The sequence below is a fragment of the Pan troglodytes genome, chromosome 2 (genome assembly GCF_028858775.2).
Source record: "Pan troglodytes isolate AG18354 chromosome 2, NHGRI_mPanTro3-v2.0_pri, whole genome shotgun sequence".
Taxonomy (NCBI): Eukaryota; Metazoa; Chordata; class Mammalia; order Primates; family Hominidae; genus Pan; species Pan troglodytes.
In genome coordinates, this window is record NC_086015.1 from 30,137,560 (window position 1) to 30,157,898 (window position 20,339).

A 20,339-nucleotide genomic window follows, 5' to 3' on the forward strand; every position below is an offset into this window, starting at 1 on the left:
TCTGGTGTGCAGACTCCACAGGCGGGGGAAAAACCAAAGCCCCTTTCCTTTGCAGTTGGGAGGGGGTAGCCTGGGGCAAGTTCTCAAGTCCTGCTTGCCCACTGCCTGGAAACAGACTCAGTGCTTTTAGGGGAGACATGGTGGGAGGGAGACTGGCCCTTTGGATTGCATGGGAGCTGGGTGAGGCCTGTGACTGCTGGTTTTCCCCCACTTCCTTGACAACCTGCATGACTCAGTAGAGGCAGCCATTATCCTTCTAGGTACACAAATTCATTGTCCTGGGAACCTCATCCCCATCCCCCACAGCAGCCATGGCAAGATCCACCCAAGGAGAGTCTGAGCTCAGACACACCTAGCCCTGCCCCCGCCTCATAGGCCTTCCCTACCCATCAACATAGCTGAAGACCAAAGGCATATACTTTTGGGAGTTCTAGGGCCCTGCCCACCACCAGTTTATCTCCATACTACCACAACTGATTCTTTCCATAAAGCACCACCTCTTGGCAGGAGGCCAGCCAGCACAAAAATAGAACATTAAACGACCAAAGCTAAGAACCCTCAGAGAGTCCATTTCCACCTGCCTGCCACCTCCACTTAAAGTAAAGGGGTGGAAAAAGGCATTTCATGCAAATGAACACCAAAAGCGAGCAGGAGTAACAATTCTTATATTAGACAAAACAAACTTTAAACCAACAGCAGCAGTTGAAAGAGACAAAGAAGGACATTATATAATGGTAAAAGGCCTTGGTCCAACAGAAAAATATCACAATCCTAAACATATATGCACCTATTACTGGAACTCCCAAATTTATAAAACAGTTACTAATAGACCTAAGAAATGAGATAGACAGCAACACAATAATAGGGGGCACTTCAGTACTCCACTGAATGAACTACGCAGGTCATCAAGACAGAAAGTCAACAAAGAAAAAATGGATTTTAGCTATACCTTGGAACAAATGGACTTAACAGATATATACAGAACATTTCATACAACAATCAAAGAATGCACCTTCTTTTCAACAGTGCATTGAACTTTCTCAAAGATAGAGCATGTAATAGGCCACAAAATGAGCCTCACAAAATTTGAGAAAATTGAAATTATATCGAACACTCTCTCAGACCACAGTGGAATAAAATTGGAAATCAACTCCAAAAGGAACCTTCAAAACCATGCAAATACATGGAAATTAAATAACCTGCTCCTGAATGATCATTGGGTCAAAAATGAAATCAAGATGGAAATTAAAAAATTCTTTGAACTGAATGACAATAATGACACAACCTACCAAAGCCTCTGGGATACAGCAAAGGCAGTGCTGAGAGGAAAGTTCATAGTTGTAAACACCTACATCAAAAAGACTGAAAGAGCACAAGATTACATTCTAAGGTTAACACCTCAAGGAGCTAGAGAAAAAAGAACAAACCAAATCCAAACCCAGCAGAAGAACGGAAATAACATGATCAAAGCAGAACTAAAGGAAATTGAAACAAAATACAATACAAAAGATAAATGAAACAAAAGGCTACATAAAAGATACATAAAATTGATAGATCATTAGCAAGATTAACCAAGAAAAGAGGGAAAATTCAAACAACCTCATTAAGAAATGAAACAGGAGATATTACAACTGACATCAAAGAAATACAAAAGATCATTCAAAGCTACTGTGAACCACTTTACCTGCATAAACTAGAAAACCTAGAAGAGGTTGATAAATTCCTGGAAATACACAACCCTCCTAGCTTAATCAGGAAGAATTAGATATCCTGAACAGACCAATAACAAGAAGTGAGATTAAAATGGTAATTAAAAAATTACCAACCAAAACAAAAAAATCCAGGACCAAACGGATTCACAGCAGAATTATACCAAAAATTCAAAGACGAACTGGTGCCAATCTTATTGACACTATTCCGCAAGATGGAGAAAGAGGGAACCCTTCTAAATCATTCTATGAAGCCAGTATGATCCTAGTAACAAAATCAGAAAAGGACATAACAAAAAAAGAAATCTACAGACCAATATCCCTGATGAACATAGCTGCTAAAATCCTTAACAAAATACTAGCTAACCAAATCCAACAACATATCAAAAAGATAATTCATGATTATCAAGTGGGTTTCATTCCATGGATGCAAGGATAGTTTTATAATAAATGTGATACACCACATAAACAGAATTAAAAACAAAAATCACATGATCATCTCAATAGATGCAGAAAAAGCATTCAACAAAATCCAGCATCCTTCTATGATTAAAACTCTCAGCAGAATCGGCATACAAGGGACATACCTCAATGTAATAAAAGCCATGTATGCCAGACACACAGCTAACATGATACTGAATGGGGAAAAGTTGAAAGCATTCCCTGTGAGAACTGGAATAAGACAAGGATGCCCACTCACACCACTTCTCTTCAACACAGTACTGGAAGTCCTAGCCAGATCAATCAGATGATAGAAGGAAATAAAGGGGATCCAAACCAGTAAAGAGGAAGTCAAACTGTCACTGTTTTCTGATGATATTATAATTTACTTAAAAAATCATAAAGACTCCTCCAGAAAGCTTCTAGAACTGATAAAAGAATTCAGCAAAGTTTCCAGTTACAGGATTAATATATACAAATAAGTAGCTCTTCTATGCATCAATAGGGACCAAGTGGAGAATGAAATCAAGAACTCAACCCCTTTTACAATAGCTGCAAAAAAATAATAAAATACTTAGGAATTACCTACCCAAGGAGGCAAAAGACATCTACAAGGAAAACTAGAAAACACTGCTGAAAGAAATCATAGATGACACAAACAGATGGAAACACATCCCATGCTCATGGATGGGTAGAATCAATGTTGTAAAAATGACCATACTACCAAAAGTAATCTACAAATTCAATGCAATTCCCATAAAAATACCACCATCATTCTTTACAGAATTAGATAAAAACAATTCTAAATTTCATATGGAACCAAAAAAGAGCCTGCATAGCCAAAGTAAGTCTAAGCAAAAAGAACACATCTGGAGGCATCACACTACCTGATTTCAAACTATACTGTAAGGCTGTAGTCACCAAAACAGCATGGTACTGGTATCAAAGTAGGCACATAGACCCATGGAACAGAATAGAGAACCCAGAAATAAACCCAAATACAGCTAACTGATCTTCAACAAAGCAATCAAAAACATAAAGTGGGGAAAGAACACCCTTTTCAACAAATGGTACCGGGATAATTGGCTAGCCACATGTAGGATAATGAAACTGGAACCTCATCCCTCAATTTATACAAAAATAAACTCAAGATGAATTAAACCTAAGACCTGAAACTTTAAAATTTCTGGAACATAACATTGGAAAAACCCTTCTGGACATTGGCTTAGGCAAGGATTTCATGATCAAGAACCCCAAAGCAAATGCAAAAAAAACCAATTATAAATAGCTGGGACTTAATAAACTAAAAAGCTTTTGCATGGCAAAAGGAACAGTCTACAGAGTAAACAGACAACCCACAGAGTGGGAGAAAATCTTCACAATCTATACATCTGACAAAGGACTAATATCCAGAATCTACAACAAACTCAAACAAATCAGTAAGAAAAATCAAATAGTGCCATCAAAAAATGTGCTAAGGACATGAATAGACAATTCTCACAAGAAGATATGTGAAAAGCCAACAAACAAATGAAAAAATGCTCAACATCCCTAATGATCAGGGAAATAAAAATCAAAACCACAATGTGATACCACCTGCATTCTTACTCCTGCAAGAATGGCCATCCATAATCAAAAAATAAAAAAAACAGTAGATGTTGGCATGATGTGGTGATCGGGGAATTCCTTCTACACTGCTGGTGGGAATGTATACTAGTATAGCCACTATGGGAAACAGTGTGGAGATTCGGTAAAGAGCTAAAAGTAGATCTACCACTTGATCCAGCAATCCCACTATTAGGTATCTACCCAGAGGAAAAGAAGTCATTATACGAAAAAGATACTTGCACAAGCATGTTTATAGCAGCACAATTCACAATTGCAAAATTGTGGAACCAACCCAAATGCCCATAAATCAACGAGTGGATAAAGAAACTGTGATTCATACATACATACATACATACATACATACATACATATATATATATATACACATACACACCATGAAATACTACTCAGCCATAACAAGAAATGAATTAATGGCATTTGCAGCCACCTCGATGAGATTGGAGACTGTTATTCTAAGCAAAGTAACTCAGGAATGAAAAACTAAACATAGTATGTTCTCATTGATATGTTGGAGCTAAGCTATGAGGACGCAAAGGCATAAGAATGATACAATGGACTTTGGGAACGTGGGCGGAAGCGTGGGAGGGGACAAGGGATAGAAGACTACAACCAGGGTGCAGTGTATACTGCTTGTGCGATGGGTGGACCAAAATCTCACAAATCACCACTAAAGAACTTACTCATGTAACCAAACACCACCTGTATCCCAATAAACTATGGGAAAAAATTCCAAAAAATAAATACGTAAATTTCCACCCCTGGGTGTGACTTTTAATATTACAATGAAGCTAGGGTTAAGGATCAGTTACTCTCCTGGTCTTGTGCACATGCAGGAGATAGGCTAACTCCTTTGAGTAAGATTTATGGTGGGAGCTGCTTATTTTAGCTTCCTCAAGGTCCTGCAACCGGTGGGTATGGTGCTTTGAGCAAGAGGGTACATGGTCTGGAGGGATTGGTTGGGGTCCCTGCCGACCACACCCAAACCCCAGCTTGCAGTAGAAGTCCTTGGTGGGACATGGGAGGTGGGGGTGTGGAGACTGGGTCCCATCCCTAATCTGTCTCACTGGCATTGATTCATTTTCAAGGGCTGGCAGGAGCTGGCTGAAGGGATAGTTTGCCTTGGTTTTCCTGCAGGGAGAGGAATACCACAGATAATGTCAGATCTTAGAATAATTATTTGGCTGTCTGTTCAAATCTCTTGCTTATGCTTGCTTAAGAAGAAAATAAAAGGTTCTCATAATTGGAATCCTAGAGAAGGGGCCAGACATCAAACTCTGTAGTACTCCCACTATCACCAATTTTAAGACATGATTTGATCTCGTGCCAAAATGAAGGTCATAGACTATTGATTACCAACCATTCTTGAGAATAAATTTACTTTGTTAATTCTCTCCACCTTTTTTATTCTGAACTTTGCTAGGGAATTCATCACTGAAAAAGATGTCACTACTGTAGAAAGATCATCTTTACCACTGCAAAACATATTCCTGCCAGAAACAAAAAATGCAGCACTTGATTAAAGCATAAAGAAAGTCACCAAAATATTAGCATTGAACTGTAGCCTCTCACTGTCCTTTTTATATAAGGATCGCACCAGAGGAAAATTAACAACAAGAGACAATCTGAATCTTTCTTTTTCCCTTGTCCTCTGACTGAGGAATGACATTGTTCAGAAAATTAAACAGGTAAACAAGATTTTAAGGAGAATGTTTAAATTCCGTAATAGAACAAATTGTTTTTTAACACCCTTAAGCAGCTGTTAGAATCATCAATTTACATACAAGTAATGAATATGCTAATTGCAAATCTTTCTTCTCTAGTCATTAAAATAAGTCTCTTTTGGGACTTCTAAAAGCTTGTTGTTTTTCTGGTTGTAGTTACAATATATACCTGAATGCATATATTTTTGCTAATTGAAGTAGGTCTTCCCTCTCCATGTAGTTGAGTTTGTGAGATTCTACTACATGTAAACATGTACAAACTTGCAAATAAATTTTAAACTTTATTATTCTGCAAATAATTTAACCAGTCTATGAATTTCTCACTAATCTTTCCACCTTTATCTGGTTTAACCTAGTTGTGATGTATTCTGTGGAAGTGAATATTAGGAGCCCAGAGAATTACGATATTATTGCTTTGGGTCATAATTTCAATTGTTGCTGATTTTCCTATACTTTCAGGGTATAACTTATTTTAAGTGTAACCAATTGCTTTTGGATCCTGAGCTTGTGGGACTTATTAATCTGCATGAATAATTTGCATTAATGTGAATGGGAATATAATTATTCCTGAATTGTTCATTACTTATAGATGTTAATCTGAGTACAACTGCTTCCTTGAAAACATCAAACATAGTATTTATTTTATTTTGTACATGTGACAGTTTGTATACTTAAGTATAACAATTAACATTAACCCAGGAAAACTTGAGGGAGCAATGGCATAGATGTTAACAGGTACCTGTGGTAAGATGGTTATCTCAGTTAGGTACTGAGTTTGACTGGTAAACTCAAAGTGGTTAAAGAAATAATAAGAAGTCATCTTGTATTACAGGATTCTATTATTGCCCATTTTCAATCCCTAGTTTAGAACTTTGAGTAGTTTATATTTTAAGAAACTTAACCTGGATTGACTATTAAAATTCAACTAAGAATACTACCAGGTAAGCACAGTGACAAGACTCAGCTGTGACTGAAACATGGATATTGAATAATTTGGAAGAAACTGATTTTTGGAAAGAACTCAAAGCAATAATAAGATGTTACCCATTTATGTGTAAAATCTAATCATGTATTTATAATTGCAAAATGAATTTTTATATGATTAATAAATAATAGACTGATTTTAAAAGATGTAAGAATACAAAACAGAAGAAATCCTAAAATTATTTTTTACTTTATATATGTTAAAATTTTTCTCCAAAATGGACTCAAAATTTACTCAAGCACCTTGCAATTCTGTTAACGAGCTCTCCTGCCACTTTTGTGGTCAGGATTAGAGAAGTTTCTACTGAGTTTCAATTTTCCCCTAACCAGTTAAGTATCTTTTATAGAGAGTGGGCTAACCATAACTTTCTTTGACTCCTCATCAACTTGTAATCTGGAGATTGATATTTTTAAACTAACATTCTTTGCCATTTTCTTTACAGCTCTAAGTTCCCATTTCTCTAGGATTTTCTACCATCCCTCTTTATTTAGAAAATAAACTGGCTTTCAGAGTTGTCTTAAGTATCAAGCAACTAGAGCTATTTTAGTAACAAGTCATGCTCTCTTAATTCATCCTTAAAAGCCCCTTCCCTCCTCGCTTCCCTTACTTTCCTTTGTAAACCTTTACATATGTAGTTCACAATTACATACATGTTTATTGAATTGAAAATGAGAAAGTAACATTTTATAACCTGGAAACGTGTTGCATAATATTCATCTGTAAATGAACCTTGAAATTAAGCTTAAAGATGGATTTATCCTCTAGATACCAATAGAAAGTATGTTGAGTAAAATACTGGGTAATATCTTTACTTACAAATGTGTGAAAGATGCTCAAATGTTGCTCAAACAACTGAATGTTCTAGTGACCTTATAAGAACATAGATAATACCATTAAATGTCACCCCAGTAAAAATGTTTTAGGTGCTGTTGATGTTCTAATTTAACATAAGAATGAGACTTTAAAAATCTATAGCAACCCAGAAGAATAAAGTACATGTCTTAAACAAGCATTTAGCAGGTTGTATTTAGATAATAATTTTTCTAATAACTGTCTATAGAGCCAAAATCAGAGTATTTAATAAATTTTTGAACTTCTTCCAAATTATTAACAGAGAAGAATGATGTTGCTAATAACATAGAATCAGAATATACCTATATGCATGGATACATATATATGCAATGTGGATATAAATATACATAAACCCTGATATGGTATTTAAATGTGTACTCTTATCAGAATTAATATCTCCTTATCAGAATTAATGTGATAGACAGTGTACTTTCTTGCAACTAAAAATGAGGGGAAAATAAGGAGAGGAAATATTAAATTCTCCTGGCAAGCTGAGATTAATAATAATGGGGCCTTAAGAAGAACAGAAAGATATGTTCAAGAAAGCAGCATGAAGTCTAACTAACCTAGAATTTGATTGCTGATGGCATATCTTTTGTAATCTTCTGTCCCCCATCTCCACCTTCAAAATAGACCCCTACAACTATTTTAGTCTCAGTGTTGTTCAAGTCAGCCAGAACACTCTATGATGCCTTTTGACATGACAGATATTTTTCCTATTCCTTCTGTTCGGGTGTCATAAATATGGCAAGCTATTATGAATCTTAAGGTGAAAACAGAATATCCATACAAAGTGAGCATTTTTTACACTAGGGGATTATTGATTTGTGCAGTAACTTTTGTCCTTGGCAAATTTCAATTTTCAATGGTGTGCAGTTTTGTAGGTATAAGCCAAACCCCTAGGCCTTTGTTTAATTAATACATACTTTATTGGGAAGCTTGTCTTTCTCCATATAACTTTGCTGTAAACAAAATGAGATTTTGAAAAAATGAATATACAAAAATGACGGGCTAATGTCAAGGTCAAAGTACCTTTTGGTTAGCCTTACAGATTAGTTTTTATTAAAGTTGGAAACCAAATTTTTTTTATGCATGGTCACACAACATTCTAAAGCAAGATTTCTCAATCTTGTTACTGCAGATGGTCCCCGACTTACAATGGTACAGCTGTTTTTTTTTTTTTTTTTTTTTTTTTTTTGAGAAGGGGTAGGGCTCACTGCAACCTCCGCCTCCTGGGTCCAAGTGATTCTCTTGCCTCAGCCTCCCGAGTAGTTGGTATTACAGGCACGTGCCACCACGTCTGGCTAATTTTTGTATTTTTAGTAGAGACAGGGTTTCTCCATGTTGGCCAGGCTGGTCTCAAACTCCTGGCCTCAAGTGATCTGCCCACCTCGGTCTCCCACGCCTACCGCACCGGGCCACTACGGTACATCTTACCATGATATTTTGACTTTACAATGGCACTAGAAACTGTATTTGAGTACCCACAGAGCCATTCTTTTTTACACTTTCAGTGCAATAGTCAATAAATTACATGAGTTATTCAACACTTTATTATAAGATAGTCTTTTTGTTATGTGATTTTTCCCAACCGTAGGGTAATGTGTTTTGAGCATGTTTATGGGAGGCTAGGATAAGCTACAGTGTTCACTAGGTTAGATGTATTAAATGCATTTTCAACTTACAATATTTTAAATTTATGATGGTGTTATCAGGATGTAACCCGATTGTAAATCGAGGAGCATCAGTATTGACATTTTGGGTTGATTTTTTTTTTTTTTAAACTGTGGGGAACTGTCTGTGCATCATTAGGGTATTTATTTATTTATTTATTTATTTATTTTTGAGGAATAAAGCTTTTTGGTCACCTGGGTGCAGGTGGGCTGAGTCCGAAAAGAGAGTCAGCTAAGGGGAGATAGGGGTGGGGCCGTTTTATAAGATTTGGGTAAGTAAAGGAAAATTACAGTCAAAGGGGGGTTGTTCTCTGGCGGGCAGGAGTGGGGGGTCACAAGGTGCTCAGTGGGGGAGCTTTTTGAGCCAGGATGAGCCAGGAGAAGGAATTTCACAAGGTAATGTCATCAGTTAAGGCAAGGATCAGCCATTTTCACTTCTTTTGTAGTGGAATGTCATCAGTTAAGGCAGGAACAGGCCATTTTCACTTCTTTTGTGATTCTTCAGTTACTTCAGGCCATCTGGGTGTATACATGCAGGTCACAGGGGATACGATGGGTTAGCTTGGGCTCAGAGGCCTGACATTCTTGCCTTCTTATATTAATAAGAAAAATAACATAAAATAGTATTGAAGTGTTGGGACAGTGAAAAAAAATATTTTTTGGGGGGGGTGGCATGGAGAGTTAATGGGTGATGTTTCTCAGGGCTGCTTCGAGCGGGATTAGGGGCGGCATGGGAACCTAGAGTGAGAGAGGTCAAGTTGAAGGAGGATTTTGTGGTAAGGGGTGATATCGTGGGGTTGTTATAAGGAGCATTTGTCGTATAGAATGGTTGGTGATGGTCTGGATACAGTTTTGGATGAATTGAGAAACTAAATGGAAGATACAAGGTCTGAATAAAAGAAGGGAAAAAATAGGTATTAAAGGACTAAGAATTGGGAGGACCCAGGACATGGAATTAGAGAGTGCCCAAGGGGGTTCAGCATAATTACTTGCTTGGTTGGCAAGTTTTTGGGCTCTATCCTTGAGTTTTTTTATGTTGTCATACACCAGGCCAGATTGATTTAGGTAAAAACAACACTCTTCATTTAAAAATATACAGAGTCCTCCTTTCTCAGCAGTGAGTAAATCAAGTCCTCGGCGGTTTTGGAGGACAACTGCAGCTAGAGTCAACTTGGGCCTGGAGGACTGATAAAGTTTGTGGTATGTCTGTGATGCTAGCAGAGAAGTCATTAGAGAGGCTACGGAAAGTCGTGACAGAGGTTGCCTGCTATTCCAGTAGGGAGACCAATAGTGGAGGCAGAAAGTCCTAAACCGACAAGCAAGGGAATTAGTGGAATAACTCTTTTTTGTCGTGTCAGTGTCATGAGGGGAACAGGGAGCTCTTCGGTCTCATTTGCAAATTGAATTTAGGTGGTAAGGAAAACTAGTGTGCCTGTGCCTGTCCAATTAGCAGGTAGACACATGTAGGTGGAGGATCCACAGAGGAAGAAGAGACCTTGTGCGAGGCAAAACTGGAGATGCAAAGTAAAAAGATGAGAAGGAGTGCTGAAAGGAGTGTCTTGTACTGAGACTCCTAGGGATCCAGCTAGGGTGGCAGCTGTCAGAGGTTGTAATGGGGACTGATGAGGTAACTGCATAGAAGGGGAGGTTTGATTTTCATGGTCTATGAGAAAACGTTGAATATCTACGAGCAACCTTTCACTGTTATTTTCGGGGCTGGGTATAAGTAAACAAGAAGAGGGCCTGGGAGGACAGTCTGACGAGCAAGGGGAAGGTAGCCAAGGATGGAGTGAAATACAGGGCAAGTGTCTTCCTAAGCAATAATTACTGCTATTATTTTTAAGTTTGTCAGTATTGATAGAGGGCTTATCTGTAATATGGAGCTGGAATGTTCCAGTTGTTTCAGTGATGTGTGTAGTTGGGCTTTGGAGATGAAGAGTAAAGGAACATCAAGAAGGTGAAAGGTTACCCAGGGGAATTCCAGTGGGTCTTTGCTGAGAGATACATAAAGGAGCGGCCACAGGAATAGTAGTTTGTGTTGTGAGAGGTCCAAATATGGGGGGAGTAGAGTTGATATAAGGAGAAAGGTTTTTTAAGTAAGTGCGGAGGAGGGCGGCAGCTTGCTGGTGTGAAATGTCTGGGGATGTTTTGCTGGACCTGTCTAGAAAGTAAATGAGTTCTTCAGGAGGGTAAAGGTCAGGGCTGTTAAAGGAAGTTTGGAGGTGTAGGGAGACAGGAGATGTTGCCCAGTCTGTCTGTAAGGCGGGGACAGCTGTGTAGGAAGAAGGACAGCTGGAAGAAAGGGAAATGCAAAGCCAGCAGTTGTTCGCTAAGGAGGGATTAGAAGCGGCTAGGAGAGAATGGGTAAGGTTGATAGTGTGGTGGAGATAGCTGGGGAGAGGTAGAGGGTGGCATAAGAATGGGAATGAGAATAAGAGTGAGTATAAAAGTAAAGAATATAACTTCATCAGGGTGAAGTATTGGAGGGTCCCCTGCCAGCAAAGATCATCTATCCACTCTAAGAGGGAGTCAAGAGTGGCGGTTTGGGGATAGCACCAAGAGATATCAGCTATGTTGGCTTGGAGAAACAGTGTAAACCAGCAGTGTAAATAAGAGTAGGGCATTTATAAGTAGTTGAGAACGAAGAATAGGAGTATGACTAGACAGAAGATATTAGGGATGACTAGTTTTGGGGGCTCAGTCCAAGTAGTGGGGGTGACTTTGTAAAGACCTGTTGCAAAAAGTAGGGTAAAGATGAACAGACCTAATAGAATGAAGGGATGTATTAGGCTCATAAGGGTTATTGCTGTTCTTCAGAAATACGAGTGAGTTTAAGGGAAGTAGGGGAGAGTACTTGCGACTTCCAGGAGAAAGAGGAGGGATTAGGCTGGCTGTCCAACCGACACAGCTTTATTCTGAAACGGTGAACCCAATGGGGAGGGTCCTGCAGGCAGACAGCAGTTGGAGTACTATAGATGACTAAGTAGGGTCTGGTCCATCAAGGTTGTAGAGTTTGAGGGGTCAGATTCTTAACAAGAACTGATCGTCCAGCTAGGATGTCTTCATATGGCTGAGAATCTGGAGTAGGCAAGAGAAGATTAGCAAGAGAAGATTAGACTAGATAGGAATGGCGAATTTCCTGTCTAGTCTGCTGGAGGACTGGAATATATTCACCTAGGGGGCTGGTGTCTGGGACGAGGTTGGGGCTGAGTAAGAAAGCGCATCCATATACAAGTTCAAATGGACTGTACCCTGTAGCATCTCGAGGACAGGCTCTTAATTCTGAGAAGGGCAAGAGGTAAAAGTACTGTCCAGTCCTTTTTAAGTTGGAGGCTGAGCTTGGTGAGGTGTGTCTTTAAAAGACCACGAGTCCGTTCTGCCTTTCCTGAAGATTGAAGACGATAAGGGATATGAAGTTTCCACTGAATACCAAGAGCCTGATAAGCTGCTTGGGTGATTTGACTAGTAAAGGCCAGTCTGTTATCAGACTGTATAGAGGTGGGAAGGCCAAACTAAGAAATTGTATCTGACAGAAGGGAAGAAATGACTGTGGTGGACTTCTCAGACCCTGCGGGAAAGTCCTCTACCCATCCAGTGAAAGTGTCTACCCAGACCAAGAGGTATTTTAGTTTCCTGACCTGGGGCATGTGAATAAAGTCAATTTGCCAGTCCTGGGCAGGGACAAATCCCCGAGCTTGATGTGTAGGAAAGGGAGGGGGCCTGAACAATCCCTGAGGGGTAGTAGAATAGCAGATGGAACACTGAGAAGTGATTTCCTTGAGGATAGATTTCCACGATGGAAAGGAGATGAGAGGTTCTAAGAGACGAGCTAGCAGCTTGTAACCTACATGGAAGAGGTTATGAAATTATGACAGAATAGAATGGGCCTGTGAGGCTGGAAGGAGATATTTTCCTTGGTCTAAGAACCATTTGCCTTGTGTGGGAAGAGATTGATAGGTGGAAGTTTTAGCAGGGGAATAGGTGGGAGTGACCGATGTGAAGGAGAAAGAAGTTGGAATGCTAGCTGCTTGTCTAGCCACCTTATCAGCATAAGCGTTGCCTAGAGCAATGGGATCTGACACCTTTTGATGGCCTTTGCAGTGAATGACTCAAGTTTCCTTTGGAAGTAAAGCGGCCTTGAGCAGAGTTTTTATTAAAGAGGCATTAATGCTGGAGGACCCTTGCGTAGTGAGGAAACCTCTTTCAGCCCATATAACAGCATGGTGGTGCAGAATATGGAAGGCATATTTAGAGTCAGTATAAGTATTGACACGTTGTCCTTTTGAAAGAGTGAGGGCCTGAGTTGAGGCAACTAATTTGGCTTGCTGAGAGGTAGTGGAGGCGGGCAGAGCAGTAGCCTCAATGATAGGTGTGGAAGATACTATAGCATAGCCTGCCTTTGCTGGTGAGTGGTGATTAGCCTGGTGGAACTGCCATCAATAAACCAAGTGTGTTCAGGGTGAGGAACATGAAAGAATATGGGGAAATGGAGTGAATGTCAGGTGGATCAGAGACATACAGTCATGGGGGTCAGGTGTGGTATCAGGAATAATGTGGGAAGCCGGATTGGAGTCCGGGCGAGGAACAATGGTAACTGTGGGAAACTTAGCAAAGAGTGAGTACAGCTGAAGGAGCCAGGGAGCAGAAAGTATATGTGTCAGGTGTGAGGAAGAAAATAGATTTTGGAAGTTATGAGAACTGTAGAGAGTGAGTTGAGCATAGTTTGTGATTTTGAGGGCCTCTAAAAGTATTAGGGTGGTGGCAGCCACCGCACGCAGACATCAGGGCTAGGCTAAAACAGTAAGGTCAAGCTGTTTGGATAAAAAGGCAACAGGGCACAGTCCCGGTTCTTGTGTAAGAATTCCGACTGCATAGCCCTGCAGTTCGGCTGTGTGTAATGAAAAGGGTTGGGATGAGTCAGGGAGAGCTAGTGTGGGGGCAGTCTCTAAAGCTGTCTTCAAGGAATGGAAAGAGAAGTGGGGAAAGGATTTAGGATCTATGGGATCAGCTAGGTTTCCTTTTGTGAGTTTATCTAATGGTTTTCTTAGGATGGCAAAACCAGGTACCTAAAGTCAAAAGTATCCAACCATGCCTAGGAAGGAAAAGAGTTGTTTTGTAGAAGGTGTTGGGGTTTGAGAGATCAGTTGGACATGATTAGCAGGGAGAGCATTTGTGTTTTTATGAGAATTATGCCGAGATAGGTAACAGATGAGGAAGAAATTTGGGCTTTACTGACAGTGGGGGCTGTCTGTGAAGGCTTGCGGCAGTACGGCCCAGGTAATTTGCTGAGCCTGATGGGTGTCAGGGTGAGTCCGAGTGAAAGCGAAGAGAGGCTGGGATAAAGGGTACAAAGGAATAGTAAAGAAAGCATGTTTGAGATCCAGAACAGAGAAATGGGTCGTGGAGGGAGGTATTGAGGATAGAAGAGTATATGGGTTTGGCACCACGGGGTGGATAGGCAAAACAATTTGGTTGATAAGGGGCAGATTCTGAACTAACCTGTAAGCCTTGTCTGGTTTTTGAACAGGTAAAATGGGGGAATTGTAAGGGGAGTTTATAGGCCTTAAAAGGCCATGCTGTAGCAGGCGAGTGATAACAGGCTTTAATCTTTTTAAAGCATGCCGTGGGATGGGATATTGGCATTGAGTGGGGTAAGGGTGATTAGGTTTTAATGGGATGGTAAGGTGCATGATGGGTTGCTAAGGAGGGAGTAGAGGTGTCCTATACTTGTGGTTTAAGGTGGGGAGATACAAGGGGAGGATGTGAAGGAGGGTTTGAACTGGAGAAAAGGGTGGCAATGAGGTGTGGCTGTAGCCTCGGAATAGTCAGGGAAGCAGATAATTTAATTAAAATGTTTCTGCCTAATAAGGGAACTGGGCAGGTGGGGATAACTAAAAAGGAGTGCTTAAAAGAGTATTGTCTAAGTTGGCACCAGAGTTGGGGAGTTTTAAGAGGTTTAGTAGCCTGGCCGTCAATACCCACAACAGTTATGGAGGCAAGGTAAACAGGCCCCTGAAAAGAAGGTAATGTGGAGTGGGTAGCCTCTGTATTGATTAAGAAGGGGACGGACTTATCTTCCATTGTGAGAGTTACCCAGAGTGTCTGTGATGGTCCTGTAGACTTCCGAGGCGATTGGGCAGTGTCAGCCTTCAGCTGCTAAACCAAGAAGATCTGGGAAGGAGTCAGTCAGAGAGCCTTGGGCCAGAGTTCCATGGGCTCTGGAAGTGGCTGCCAGGTGAGCTGAACAGTCCAATTTTCAGTGGGGTCCCGTACAGATGGGACGTGGCTTAGGAGGAATCCTGGGCTACGGGCATTCCTTGGCCCAGTGGCCAGATTTCTGGCACTTGTAGCAAGCTCCTGGGGGAGGAGGTTCTGGAGGAACCCCTGGCAGCTGCGGTTCAGGTGTTTGGAGTTCTTGTGTGCTGGAGATGTGGCTGGGGTTTGTCTCACAGTGGAGGCAAGGAATTGCAACTCAGAAATACATTGCTACTTGGCTGCCTCTACTTTATTATTGTACACCTTGAAGGCGAGGTTAATTAAGTCATGTTGTAGGGTTTGAGGGCCAGAATTTAATTTTTGGAGTTTTATTTAATGTCGGGAGTGGATTGGGTAATAAAATGTATATTGAGAGTAAGATGGCCTTTTGACCTTTTAGGGTCTAGGGCTGTAAAGCATCTCTGGGTTGCTGCCAAATGAGCCATGAACTGGGCTGGGTTTTTATATTTGAAGAAAAAGAGCCTAAACGCCATCTGATTTGGGATAAAGAAAAAGGAGCATTAACCTTGACTATGCCTTCAGCTCCAGCCACCTTTTTAAGAGGAAATTGCTGGGCAGGTGGGGGAGGGCTAGTTGCGGAACTAAACTGTAAGCCGAACTGGGTGTGAGGAGGAGAGGTGATAAAAGGATTACAGGGTTTGGGAGCAGAGGCTGAGGAAGAATTGGGACCTAGCTAGGCCTGGTGAGGGGCAGCCTGGGGAGGAGGGGAGAAGTCAGATGGGTCTGTAGAAAAGGAAGATTAGAAAGACTCAGTGATGCTTGGGGTTGGGACTGAGAGGACAGGCAGGAGGGAAAAAAGGAGGATTTGGGATGAGTCGCATTGGGAACAGAGACTAGGGAGGGAACAATGTATAAAAGAATGCCTGGACGTCAGGCGTCTCAGACCGTTTGCCCATTTTACGACAAGAATTATCTAGATCTTGTAGGATGGAAAAATCGAAAGTGCCATTTTCTGGCTATTTGGAACCACTGTCGAGTTTGTATTGGGGTCAAGTGGCATTGTAGAAGAAAATAAGGCATTTAGGTTTTAGGTCAGGTGTGAGTTGAAGAGGTTTTAAGTTCTTGAGAACACAGGCTAAGGGAGAAGAGGGAGGAATGGAGGGTGGAAGGTTGCCCATAGTCAAGGAGGCAAGCCCAGAGAAAAGAGAGAGTAGAGACATGGAGAGAAGGGGTGGGGGGTGCTTGCCCCCCAAGAAAGTGGAGAAGGGGTAGAGACATGGAGAGAAGGGGTCGGGGGGGTTCTTGCCCCTCCAAAATTGGTACTTGCTCCTAAGGGTGAAGGACCAAGGCAGGCATCCTCGCGTGGTCAGACACCTCTGAAACATGGGTGAATAATCAGGCAGGTGTCCCCGTGCGATTAAACACCAAGGGAAGACTGTCTTCCCGAGTCCGTGACCTGTGCCAGAGTTTTGGGTTCATGGATAAAACGCATCTCATTTGTCTACCAGAAAAGGAAAGGAACTGAAATTGAGAGAAGGGAGAGATTGAAGTGTGGCACCAAGATTGAAAGGAGAAAGAGGTTGAGGGATAGTGAGAGAGGTTGGAGAAGAGAGTAAAGAGAGGCCGCTTACACAATTTAAAATTGGTGAGATGTTCCTTGGGTTGGTTGGTCTGAGGACCTGAGGTCGTAGGTGGATCTTTCTCACGGAGCAAAGAGCAGGAGGACAGGGGATTGATTTCCCAAGGGAGGTCCTCCGATCCGAGTCATGGCATCAATTTCACTCGTGTCCATGTGAAGAGAACACCAAACAGGCTTTGTGTGAGCAATAAAGCTTTTTAATCACCTGGGTGCAGGTGGGCTCAGTCTGAAAAGAGAGTTAGCCGCATCATAGGGTATTTAGCAGCATTTATGATCTTTACTTACTAGATGCCAGTAGCACCCTGGCTCCCAGCTATGACACCCAAAAATATTTCTAGAGATTGCCAAATATCCCCTGAGGGGAAAACTCACCCCCAAAGTTGAGAACCACAGTTATAAAATATTCTGTGACTGCTTACAAGTTACAAAGAAAATTTTGAATTCTTACAGCTAGAAGTCTTATTATCTGAACTAGGATACTTCCCTGGGCAAGATTTTAAAAACTGAATTTCAGTTTCCTAATTGTAAACAACCAAGTAATCTTTAGTTGTTCTGACTCACTACCCTGCCCTCATCTTTTCTGATGCTAAAGAGCAGTTGGGTAACATAACAGTTCTTTCAGGCAACTGTCATGTGTCTCTCACCAGCAAGGCCACACATTTTTTCCAGTCATCATTACCTCCTGACATCCCTCTATCTCCAGAAGCTCAAATCTGGCTCTCTGTCTTTTTACTTCTATTTGTAAATATGCTGTTTCTTGCAGTCAGAGATCATGGATCAGCAATAGCTCAAAATATTGGTCAAGATGCTGCTGCTTCATAAAACCCTAAATCTTACTGGCTTATTATTTAATACAAGTTTTTCACATATATCATAGTCTATTCCCATGTATATTTATGGTTGAGCAGTTCATGTGATCCATGGGACCCAGGTTCCTTCCATTTTGTGATTCTACTCATCTCTAGATCCTTGGAGTGCTGACTTACAAAATATTGAATGGGCAGAGACCATGAGGAAGATTCACTCACATCTTAAACATCTCAGCCCCAAAATAGCATGTAAAACCCATTCTCATTTCATTTTCCAGAACTCAGTCATTAACCACATCTAACTGCAAGTCAGGTTGGAAAATGGAGTCAAGTGGTGTAGTCATCTGAAAAAAGGAATTAGTTTTGCTAACAATCTTGGCCACACTCAACTTCTTCCAATTCATCTAGTCACATAGCTTTCTTCTGGCTCTACTTAGCTCTTGGCTATTCCTGGAAACCAAAGTGGGCTCCATCAAAGGTTTTTTCCTTAATAACCTGGTTTTCTTTGCTCCAAGGAGTATCTTCTGTACTTGCTCATCAATTTTTGCTGGTTTAAGCCTGAGTCATCTTCAGGGTCTCCTTTATCTTCACTGTTCCAAGCTTCAGAATAACGTAATGGCTGATGAAAGTGGTGACTCTCAATTCATTTCATGCTCCCCAATGGTAGCTTGGCTCCTATGCTTCCTGATAGTGTATCCATTTTGGTTTGTCGTTGGGAATCCTTTTAATTCTCTGGCATTATTTTTATAATGTTTGTTTCCATTGTTTTTTTAATATTCCTTAAGCCAGAATCCTCTTTCCCTTATGACTCTTGACAGATGACTTCTTATCCTACTTTACTTTTAAAATGAAGATTATTAAAAGGAAAATTTTTATCCACTCCTTTCTTTACTTCAGTGTTGAGCTGTAATTTTTTTCATCTTTTCTTCATTCTTTTCCTAGCCAGATGAGAGGTACTGCTCTTCTATGAAATCACACCTTATAAAACTGACCCTATCACTGGATACTTGCTGGGACAGCTTCCCTCAGTTGTCCCCAGCCTCTCAGTGCTTCCAATAGTTCTTTAATTTATGTTTGTGGATTAGATACATGGATGTGTAAGTGGCAAATTGCTAGAGTAAAATATCTACTCTGCTTCTTTTTTAAAAAATACTACTGACATTTGCTGAAATTTCTGAAATTGTGGACCTCTTCTTCCAGCTTCGTAAAAGTTACACTCTTTAAGACTTCTGGACCTCATAGAAGACTGCTGACTTTTCAAACTTTGTGACTTTTCCTTAGTTCAAATACACTCCCTAGAACATTGGCTCTGTTATCTACCTCTTGTTTCTTGAAATTCTTATATATCTTAGCAACTTTCCCATCATCCTATCCTCATCTTCATCTCCTCTTTATGGCCACTTATCTCTTTGTAAGATTATGATTATGGAGACGCCACTATTTGCTGGATATTCTGGCAGGTTCTGAGGATCAAAGATAAAGATGCTTTTCCTCATGCATTCAGCGTCTTTCTCTTCTTTTCTCTAAATATTTAGTCTTTGGTTCTCTCTCTCTTTCTCTGTCTCTTTCTGCTTTACAAACCTCTCCCTTGAAGAAGAGTAAGTTTTATAACATTGTCTCTTAGATCTATGCAAATGTCTCTCATATTTGGAATTGAGCTTCTACGAAGGCCAGTGCCATTTTTCTCCTGCTGTTTACTGCCCATCTCCATGGAAAACAAGTGAGTCTATAGTAAATTATGGCACTTGCCTTTTTTTCTAACTTCTACCCATCTTATTCTCCAACGTTAGACCTTTATGCCTCAATTATTATTTTATAAAAACACTTTAATTACAACTTTTCATGTAGAAATATCAGAAAATATTAGAAAAAAGTAATATTCACTTCTAATTGCATCAGCTAGATAGAGCTAATGTTAATGATTTGTTGTGCAGAGTGTACATTATATATGTTCATTTAGGGATCATCTTCTGTGTAGTCTTTGTAAACCTTTTTCACTGCATATGTCGCGAGCATTTTTCCTTCTCTATAGGTACATTTACATCATTTTTAATGGCTGCATAATTTTCCATAATTTAATTAACCATTGTCTAAAGAATGCTGCAATTTGCAGACTGGTAGGCAATTCCTTGCTCACATCTTTATTTTTCCATAGGACACATTCCCAGAAGTGAAAGTGCAGATTCAAAGAACCTGTAGGTATTTAATGAGTCTGGTCAATCAGCGTTGCTCAGGGGGAGACTCTTTGCCTTCACGCATCAATTGAGTAAATATCCAAGGGGTTCTTGTTATGTTCCATGCCCTATACTCCTGTTTTTCCAACTTCTCTTCTCTCCAATTTATTTTTCATTTTACCAGGTTAATCTTGCTTAAACCTTGTCTGCATCTGTCATTTCCCTTCATGGAAACCTGCTCAGTACAATCATACCTAATGATTAAAGCCTGATTTTCTGGCCTGCCAGTCAAGCCCTACTCCCTTTTACACAAGTGCGCGCGCACACACACACACACACACACACACACACACACGTGCACACAAGTCCCAGCCTTCCTTTCCAGTTAGGGATTCTGCTGCCTTCCCATATGAACCTTCCACATCTCTGCAGGCTGATGTCCTGTCCTTCTGGTACTCCTTATTCATCCCTGATTCACCCACCACTCTTTT